Here is an 11,162-nt window from a genome sequence, read left to right on the forward strand (position 1 = left end):
TAAATGGAGTCATGTTGGACTCACACAGTATAGAGAAACACAGAAACCTCTTGGCCAAATCCCTTTTGTTTGACTTTGAAGGCACTGTTTTGGGTTTCTTCAATAGGGCTGGAGAGATGGCTCAGAGTTTGAGCATGCTGACTGTTCTTCCAGAGGTCTTGAGTTCAATTCCTAGCAATGGTGGCTCCCAGCTCAACTTTTTAAAAATATATAAACCTATTCCCTCATGGAAGTTATAGCCTAAGCAAGAGAAACAAAATTATATAGAAGTTAACAATTAACATCATTCTACCTGCACATGAGTAGAAAAGAAGCAGAATAGTATAATAGGAAAAGCCTGTGTGTGTGTGTGTCTCTGTGTGTGTGTGTGTGCTGAACTTTACATCATTCTGTTTTCCTGTGCTAAAGCACTCTCTTCCAGTGCTCCTGACTGGCTTTTCACTATTAAAGTCTCAGGAAAACAACATATTTTGGATGAAGTTTCCTTGAAATTTGCTTTTCGAAGGCTGGTCCCTTTTTTGCTCATGTGCAACACACACACACACACACACACACACACACACACACACACACACAAACCCCTCCACACACCACATACACAGAGACTTTTCCTATTATACTATTCTGCTTCTTTTCTACTCATGTGCAGGTAGAATGATGTTAATTGTTAACTTCTATATAATTCTGTTTCTCTTGCCTAGGCTATAACCTCTATGAGGGAATAGGGTCATAGATTTTGTTTACAAGAACTTAAACAGGTTCTGATGCAAAGTAGCTGCCCAATAAATAATTTTGTTGTTGATGATGGTTTTGTTTTTATTTGAAGCAAGCTCTTGCCTGGTTAATCTCTAGTTCACAATTTTCCTGATTCAGCATTCCAAGTACTGAGATTATAGGCACACACCAGGAAGTCCAGGCCAACAAAAACTTGTAGAATGTACTAGAAAGCTATGAACATCATTTTTAACAATTTATTTTATTTGTGTGTGTGTGTGTGTGTGTGTGTGTGTGTGTGTGTTACATGAGTGTTTGTGCAGTGCCTTAGAGACCAGAAGAGGGCACTGGATCCCATAGGAAGCTGTGAGCTCTCAGGTATGGAAGATGGAAGCTGAACAAAAATCCCCTAGGAGAGGAAAAAAGACTCTTGATCTGTCTCTCCTGCCCCATGAAGTTATATTGTAAAAGAATCATGATAACATTTCTTCAGGAATAGAAAGTTGCAGCTTTTAGCTTGATACAAGAAGCTGAAAATAAAAAGCCAAATCATCCATCCAACCAAAAGAGTTGGCTTTGTGCTTGTTTTATGTATTTACATTTCAAGTGACTGACAAAGCATGTGCTATTTAGTATTAAGGTCTGAAGGTAGGCAGAAGCGCATGAGTGGGTGGAGTGTCATTGCTCTATTCAAGGCTTACAGGAAAGACTTCATGATTTGTCCCTCAGAAGCCATCATTAAATATGGAGCTGTAAACAAAATTCAAACAAAATCAAAGAGAAGTGAAAGCAGTCAAGAAACAAAAAACAACTTTGTTAGAAAGATTCTTATGTTTTTTTTGTTGCTGTTGTTGTACTAAACATTTAACTATGTTCTATAGTTTTTTGAGGAATGTCCCTATAGCCATGTATCTAAGTCTTACTGGAGTGCTGACGAGACCTGTCTCACCTGGAAATATCAGCACCCTTCCAAGAGCTGAGTTGTCCTGAAACCCTACCTGAAGGAGTTTACATTATGGGGTGCTCAGAGGTAAAGATGTTTCTTACCTCTCTGGGTTAGCTTTGGCATGAGAAGGACTAAAGAATAGAACAGTGACTGACTACCAAAAGCTAAGAAGAAGATAGAAGATAAGGATGGACAGAGACAAAGTGCCAGACACTAAGCACAGTTTTAAAAAAAGGAGGCAGCCTAGAGTTCTATGTTGTAGTAGGGACATCACAGTTTATGACAATTTATCACATAGCTCATAAATAAATAAGAGTTTCACATCTCCCAACATGAAGAAATGATAAATGCTAAAGTGGAAGTGGTAAATTATTTTAATCATTATATATTACATGTATTCATCAAACTATCATAATGAACCTCATGCATGGCTATTATTGATCAGTTTCAGAAAGGGATCCAGAGGCATGCGTAGTGGTAGACTGCCTAGCACATATAATGCCCTAGTTTGGATTCTCATTCTTCCCTGAAAAAATCATTAAATCACCAAAATATTTCAAACAAGTAAAAAATAATGAGTATTCAATTATATCAGTGTAAATAGAGGCATTGACTTTGAAAATGTCTTAACATTAAAATGTAATGTGTATTATGATTTTAATTTTGAAATCTCATAAGCTTATAATATTGAAGCTATTTCCAAATGCTTATTAATGTATCTTTGTTAATGGTGTGCCTATTTGAAACTTTGTTCATTTTCTTCATGGTGATTTGTAAGAATTTGTTATGTGTGCATAAAATGTAATCTTTATGTTTAATTGACACTGCAATTATACATATTTATGAGGTACAGTGTGACATTTCAATACATGCAGTCAATATATAATACTCAGGGCAGAGTGATTGACACATCCATCATCTCAAACATTTATGATTTCTTTGTGTTGGGAACATTTAAAATATGCTCTAATAGCTATTTTGAAATATGCAATTAATTATTACCGACCATAGCATCCTACTAGGTCATAAAACACTAGCAGTTATTGCTCCTAGCCAACTGGATCCAGGGTTGCTTAACTAATTTTTCCACCCTTTCTGTTCCTGTTCTATTTCCAGGTTCTGACAACTATTGTTTTTGTTGTTGTTGGTTTTTTTTTTTTTTTTTTGCTTATCCTGTTATAAAATGTCACGTGACTATCATCTACTAAGATGGAATTCAGTAAGATTTTTGAGCATCATTGATTCACACTCACACTCTAACTTTGAAGTATACATGCAATCTTCATAATGATTAGGGAACTGTGTTTATTATTTCACTTGTATGTGTATGTGTGTATGTATGTGTGTGTGTGTGTGTGCGTGTTTGTATAAAGTTGCACATATGTGTTGCAGGTGAGTGTGCATGTATCTGTGAATTTGTCTGGAGGTCAACAGTCAACCTCAGGTTTGTTCCATGAGTCATCCACCTTGTTATAGGAAATAAGGTCTTTTGGTGGGAGCCAGGGCTCACAAATTTAGCTAGCCTGGCTGACCAGTGAGCCCCAGGTTCCTTCTTGTCCCTATCTCCCCAGTACTGGTACTACAAACATGCCAATCTATGCTCATCTTTTCCCTGGGACCTAGAGAATGACACTGAGAAGGCGCTTACACTTTAACATGACTGAGCCATATCCCCAAATCTAGGGAACAGTTTGTCAACCATAGAGTCTGGACTATAGCATTGGTGCACAGCCCTAGAACTTAGGCTGTTGGCAGTATTTCCATGATGCTACTCAGGATATTCTTGTAGCTATGTCCATGTTGACAGTGTTGCTTAGAAACAACAAGAGATGGATGACAAGTGATGTTCAGAGTCTCTTCTTTTCTCACAAGCTTCCATGAAGACTTGCTTCTAGAGTAACATAGGATGAGTATCCTACCTGATGAGGAATATTTGTGAGAATTTGGGGAAAAACATAAAATGAGATTGTTTGCCATATTTTTTGGCAAGTATAGAAGATCAGGAAATAGATACTATCTTGAGACCAACAAAGTAAATGTCGAATTTGAAACAAGTGAGAAATTCTGTACCTAGACTTTAGTGTTAACTATGAAAACAAGATGAAGACTTGCAAAAAAATTTTGTATTTTGCTTAGGAAAAATAAAAATATAATAGTGTAAACTCAGAAAAACACAATATAGGCTGAAAGGAAAATTATTTTAGAAAAGATGTATCAGACTAGAATATATTTTTGTTGTTTTATTTCTTGTCTTTGTGTGTGTGTGTGTGTGTGTATGTGTGTGTGTGTGTGTGTTGTGGTAATTTGACTAGAACTCACAGTTTGAACAGTGTTGAGATGTATGTACGAGGAAGACAAGTGAGAATGTATAAAACACAAACTTGAGTACAACCTGGCCTTATTTCAAGATATGATCCAATGGAAGAAAAGATAATCAGACTTCAGATATAAATAGATCTGTTCTAACATGGTAAAAGGATCTAGTGTGAGGGATTATAAATAGGGTTAAAAATAAACATTTGAAGAATGTTGAAGTTTAGAACACTTGCTCTTGCAATAGATACCTGTTTGATGTTCAGGACTCATGTTGAGCAACTCCTTAGCCTTAAAATTTCTCCTTTGCAGAATCTGGCAGTCTCATTGCACCTCTACATGCACACCTATAAACACACACACACACACACACACACACATACACACAAACACACACACACATGCCCACACGTACGCACACAACATAAAAAATAATAAAAATATTTAAAAATACACTAGCTTTCAAAACTGCAAGTACTAGTGACACAATCTAAAAATATACCTATACATCACCTAAATAGTTCTCTAGTATACTAACTCTGTAGGTTTCCATAACATGTATTCGTACGTTACATGTAATATGGGTACTATATTACACAGTTTATAACAGAAAACTATAGGACATTTCATTGCTTATGATTAAAAACATTTACCACATGTGTTAGTTCACTCTTGCTATAGTGGTCAAATCCTTGAGGTAATAAGATTATAAAGAGGAAAGATTTATTTGGGTTTATTATTTCAATCCATAGTATTGGATTGAATGCGGATTCCTGACATTGGGATTTAGGTGAGGCTGCACGGCATGGAGGGAGGCATGTGTGTCATAGGTACATCTACTCACTAGACAGGGGGCAGAGACAAAGCATGGAGCTTAAATCCTAGTATTCCTTTGAAGAATGTATTTGCAATGACGTAATTGCTTCCATCTTTGTTCACCTCTTTAGCCTCCGCTACTCTTTTGTAGTACCACAATCAAACTGATAGTTAAGTTTTCAAAATATAAGCCTCGAGAGAAACTTTCAAACTATAGAATTCTGTCCTAGACCTCTGAAGACTGATGCCCATCTTACAGATATTACAGTACAAAATATATTTAGCTCATTTTCAAATGTCTCAATGTTTTGCAGTTGCCAGTATTTTTTTCTTTTTTAAGTATTGAGTTTGTGAGATAGCTTGATGGGTAAGGCACTTATTGCCAAGCCTGGTGACTTGATTTTAATTCCTAGGACCAATAAGGTGGAAGGAGATGGTTAAACATTGTTTTCTGACTTCTGCAAATATATCATCGCTAAAGTCCTTGTGAGACTCAAGGCATATTTATCTGTGAATCTCCATATGCATCCTTGCACCTTCATGGGTTGTCCTGACAGGAGCTGATTGATGGATTTGAGTTCTTTATATAATTCCTGGCTTCCCCAGCTCTTCTATGAAATCTTAAAAGACTGTATCACTCCATGATTTTGCAACCCAGCCGACTACATGGCCTTGGTTAGCATCATAAGGACAATGATAAGGTCTGCCACTAGCTTGAGCAATACACAGTTACTCAAAGTAAATTGCTTAGCCTATGGGGAACATTTCTCATTCAAACCACCAAACCCCTACCTTTCCCTGTACTTTCTCTCCCTCTTCTCTCTCTTTTCCTCCCTCTTCTGCTTCCTTTCTGGAACTTTTAATGTAGCCACAGCTGACATTTAAAATGTGATTGTTCAGTCTATTTTTTTAACCAACATTCAATAATAAATGAACAAACTCAGAAACCTTACTTTCAGTAGATTTCCTTTTAGTGAACTGTTTGTTCTTCAGAGAATTTAATTTCATTTTTACATAATATGTATTGTGTGGCCTTGTGCATATGAATTCAGGTGCCTCCAGAGTGTATCATTTTTTCATGTGAGAGCATGTGTGCTGTGTGAGTGCAGGTGTCCTGTGTGAATTCAGATGCCTGCATAGTGTATCATTTACTCATGTGAGTGCAGGTGACCTGTGTGAGTTCAGGTGTCCTGTGTGAGTGCAGATGTCCTGTGTAAGTTCAGGTGTCCTGTGTGACTGCAGGTGTTCTGTGTGAGTTCCGGTGTCCTGTGAGAGGGCAGATGCCCTGTAAGAGTGAAGGTGTCCCTGTGGGTATGCAGGTTCTCTGTGGGTATGCAGGTATCTTTGTGTGAGTACAGGCATCTTCATGTAAATTCAAAAACCAAGACAGTACATCACTTCCTCTGAAGCTGGAGTTGAAGGATGTTGTGTTGAAGGCTGCCCAACAAGAGTGTCAGGAATTGAAACTGGCTCCTCTTCGAGAGCACCAAGTGTTCTTAACTGGTATGTCATCTCTTCATTGCCTATATGTAGTTTTTAAAAAATATATTACTTTTATTATTTTTGGATAATTTTACATATACATATACATATGCATATATATATATAATGTATTTTGATCATATTCATACATAATGCTTCCCCCTAATTCCTCTCAGATGGGCTCCGCTTTATCTACTCCCTCCTCAATTTGGTGTCCACATAAAAATTAAAAACAAAACCGAAACCCACCAAACAAACACAAAACCCCCAAATCCTACCAAGTAGGTTTGTTATCCACATACTCATGGGTATGAGGCCATCTACTGGAGCAAAGGCAACCCACTAAGGACCAAACTTTTAAAGAAAAGTGCCTCTCCCTCTCCTAGATGCCATCAATGATCAATAGCTCCTCCATTAGAGGTGAAGTTTTATGAGCCTCCTCACCCCCATTCTAAAATGTTAACTGGCTGGATATTGTGTGGGCAACCAGAGTTACTGCACGTTCTGTTTATAAAAACTATAATATCGAACACACACACACAAGCACACACACACACACACACACACATTTGGGTAGGCATGATTGCTACTCATTAGCGATCTAACACCATCTAAGCAGTAAGCATATTTTATATACATTTACATTTTTCCAGTCGTTCATTTTTAAGGAAAAAGGATGATGAGAGAGATAAAATTAGTGAGTCACTCAATAGTGTAATTGTAAATTATTATACTAATGCATTTGTTACAATGAGACTAAATGACACAGGTCTTCCAATGTCAAAAAATAAAATCACATTGGATTCCTTTGGCATAATATGCAAAAATCACTCAAATTACTTAATGATTTGTCTAACCTTGAATTCTACAATGACAGACATACTCTATGTAAGATTTCATTTTTGGATGATAGACATTACCGATATTAAGGCATCATGTGAGTCTAGCAACAGACAAAGGTAAGAACATTAGTTCATTATATTAAAAAAGATTTAGATTCATTTGCTTCTTTCCTAACCTATGCCCTGGAATTGTGAACCATGAGATGATTTAAATTATAGGTGTTATCTCATTTCCAGTCACTCAATTTGTCTGTGCTGAGTGGAAAATGAATGATACTCAGGCTAATGAAAGAGGAACAATCAAGTTTGATGGAACTGAGATAGAAATTTCAACATAATTTTGGGTATCTTGAAACTGTATTTATTTTAATTTTGTTTGTCTATTTTGACTTTGATCTATTTTACTCTTTAAAGATTTATATTATTCTTGAGTGTATTTGAGAATACGTGTGTGTATATGCCTGCGCATGCAGCAGGAAATAAATACGATGTCTGCAGAGGCCAGTTTAGGGCACTGGATCTCATGGATCTGGAGTTTCAGGCAATTTTGAGCCACTTAGATCCAGTGGTAGGAATTAAGTTCCAGATCCTCTACAAAAGAAGTATATGCTCTTAGGCACTGAGCAATCTCTCCAGCCTCTGTTGGACTTCTATGAAAATGTGATGCTCAGTTGTGTGGCTCTCTGTTACAGCTACATTCTCAGGAATGCATATGAAAGGGGTTTGACTTAATGTTTGTTGGTGTTTAAATAAACAAGAGAGGTGACAAATTCTTTCCACCTGTGAACACTTATCAAACTGCAGCCTATGTCCAGACTGTTATATGAGAATTTGTCTCTGAAGCTTCCTAGAAGATCAGGTTTACTGGCTGACCCTGATGACATCACGCCATCCTCCAATCATTTCCCACCATACACTGTGTGTGAGAGATAATGACTTTCTTGATATCCTTTGCAACTAGGAGTGATGATATGATCATGTTCAGGATGATATCATTTTTTTGTGTTCATTTGTAGAAGTTTTTTCTTTTTAGTGCTATCTACCTGTTATCATAGAAAAGGATCATGTGTGTGTGTGTGTGTGTGTGTGTGTGAGTGTGTGTGTGTGTGTGTGTATGTGCATGTGTGGCAAATCCCTTGAGCAATTACTAGAAGGAGCACCCATTCAAAATAATGACCATGAGCTAAAAAGGGGGCAGAGAAGAAAGAGAATAAAGCCCAACTCATGCTCATCTTTATCTGATGACAGTAAACTCCTGTTTGTTGAGATCATAATTCATCAGTTTTACTACTTATATGTATGCAATGTTCTAATTGATAACACTCTTTCATTTTATCTATCTATCATCTATCTATCATCTATCTATCATCTATCTATCATCTATCTATCTATCTATCTATCTATCTATCTATCTATCTATCTATCTCTCAGATCAGTATTTGAGACACTATTAGAAGCAAGGAGATACTTTTTCCTTATGTGATGTTTATGGGCAGAGCTTATTTCTATATTTAGGGAATCCGTAGTATTATAAAACTTGTCACTGTTAAAATCATGACATTGGAAGAACCTATTACACAAAGAAGACTCATAAATGACTCTGTGTTGGCCTGCAGAGATGGCTCAACTGTTAAGAGCACACACTGCTCTTTATGAGAAATGATCCAATTTTTGTTTCCAGCCACCTCTGTTGAAGAACTCATAACTGCCTGCCTGGTACTCTGGCTCAGAAGGTACAGCTCTTTCTTTGGCCTCCATTGGCTAACATGCTCACATGTACATACCTTCATACAGACAAGCAGGCATACATATCATTACAAATGAAAATAAAATGTAAAATGAAACTGTTCAGGCCAACAAGTGCTCAATAAGCAGAGAAGAAGAGGAGGCAGACTCGAGCATGAGCATCCTCAGCAAGAATGAACTCAACTAAAATTCAGAAGTAAAAAAGAAAATAAAAAGTGTTTCTATTATTCTGTAGTTTGTACAACAACATCATCTTTATAAGTAATTGGAATAAAACAAATGGATTTATCATCAGAGGGCCCATTCAAAGAAGAATAATCTGGTTTCTAAATAATGTCTTAATGGTAGGTATATATTTATCATAGTAACAGCAAAAGTAACTAATAAACTTCCAGATCTTTTGTAATGAGATTCCATTAAAAATGAGGCCAAAAAAGAAAGAAAATGACATTTAAGAACAAATATAAGTGGTGATGTAAGCATACAACACAGAATCATACTAAAGATGACATGTTATTCATCTAAATCTGAAAATATTCAGCACTGCCTTTTATGTTTATTTTAGAGCATTAAAAACTCATTAATTTGTCTGTTATTTTGATATTGAAATTGTTTTTAACTTCTTTGTATAAGTGTCCTTGCCATTGTAGGGAACAGATTGGTGGTTTAAAGGAAAGAGTTTTGCTTTCCAGATGGCATTACCTTGAATGGGACCCAGGATCAGAGGAGTACGGTAATTGCAAGCATAGGAGTCATACAACCACGTAGTGAATGTCCTCATGTCCTGTAGTCATGTGCTGGAGCATCCCATATTCTTTTACCCAGTAATTATTGCTACCATCCGTTTTCAGACATCTTCTGGGTTTGCATTTGAACACAATCATGCAGCATGTATTTCTTTCTCATCATAGGAATTTGCTTAGCAATAATTTATTTTTCTTGCTGAATAGCGTTCTAGTCATTAAATGTGTTGCAACTTATTTATTCATTCGATGGGTATTACCCAGCACAAGATTTCAATACATTTTACTTACCAGCTCTCACCAAAAACATTACCATGTTACTGCCAAATCTTTTCATGTGTGAATATACACGTTTTGTCCTTTGAGACAATCAGGAAACAGTAACTGAACATTCAGCCTACTACAGATTACCAAAGGACACTCTGGAGAGCTGTCACCATTTATCCTGATGTGGGGAAGGATGTGAACCTTGTAGTCAAGCTATATCTATGCTAACATAAATATTCCAAACTTTTTAATTTTCATCATTTTGAGATGGGCTTGGTTTCAATGGTTTTGCTTTATTAGTTAAGTTAGTTCATTGACCATTCCATGTATACCTATAGTGAATTCTGGTTATTCGCTTACCCCACCTCACTTATTGCCTGTCCAGTTTTAGCACTGCTATCCACTCTGCCTGTCTGTCCCTTTCCAAGATTCATGGCTTTGGTTTTGTTTTGTGACCCATTTAGTGTAAACATTGGGATTGGCACTATCCATTGACAGCTGGTGAGGTTTTCAGTACATAACTGAAGGCAGTGGTCCCCCCTCTCCTTCTGTGTGTCTTTCTTTTCTTCCATTTTTTAAAGTTTTAGGTGGTGTGTGTGTGTGTGTGTGTGTGTGTGTGTGTGTGTGTGTGTGTGTGTTACATTCATTTTCCCCTAAATCTCAAATGCACTTTTGAGAAATAAATGCTAAACTGACTTCATTGCTTTGAAATGACTCAAACCAAGGTAATACAAGACTTTCCATTCCTCTTGCTTTTTCTCCCCTTGGCTGCCTCATCTATCACCCTTCTGTCTAACCACCTCACTCTATCTTTCCTGATTCTGTTATACATTTCATGACAAACAGAACAAGAACAACATAGACATAAATACTTTTCTGAACCCCAAACCACCACGACCTATGATGGTCCTCAGGGAAGGCTATAAAATCACAGATCGTACCCTATTCTGAGAGTTGCCAAGTTTCATTTCTTTTACTAAGATAAAATATTCTGACCAAGGGAACTTAGGGGTAAAAGAGTTTATTATAGCTCAGAATTCCTGATTATTGTCTTAGGTAACATGAACTTGAGAAAGCAAGGTACATGTATACACAGTTAAGTAAAAGGAATAATGACTGTTTGTGTTCTCACTTGCCTGTACTCAGTATGATTTATCCAATATTAGCTCAAGACCACTGCCAAGGGAATTGTGCTCCCACAGTGGGCTAGGTTGTCCCACATTAATTTACTTGATTAAGATAATCACTCACAGAAAAACCTACAGAAGACCTAAATATATACAATCTCTCCTT

Source organism: Grammomys surdaster, unplaced genomic scaffold, assembly GCF_004785775.1.
Source record: "Grammomys surdaster isolate TR1022 unplaced genomic scaffold, NIH_TR_1.0 133, whole genome shotgun sequence".
In the NCBI taxonomy this organism is placed as follows: Eukaryota; Metazoa; Chordata; class Mammalia; order Rodentia; family Muridae; genus Grammomys; species Grammomys surdaster.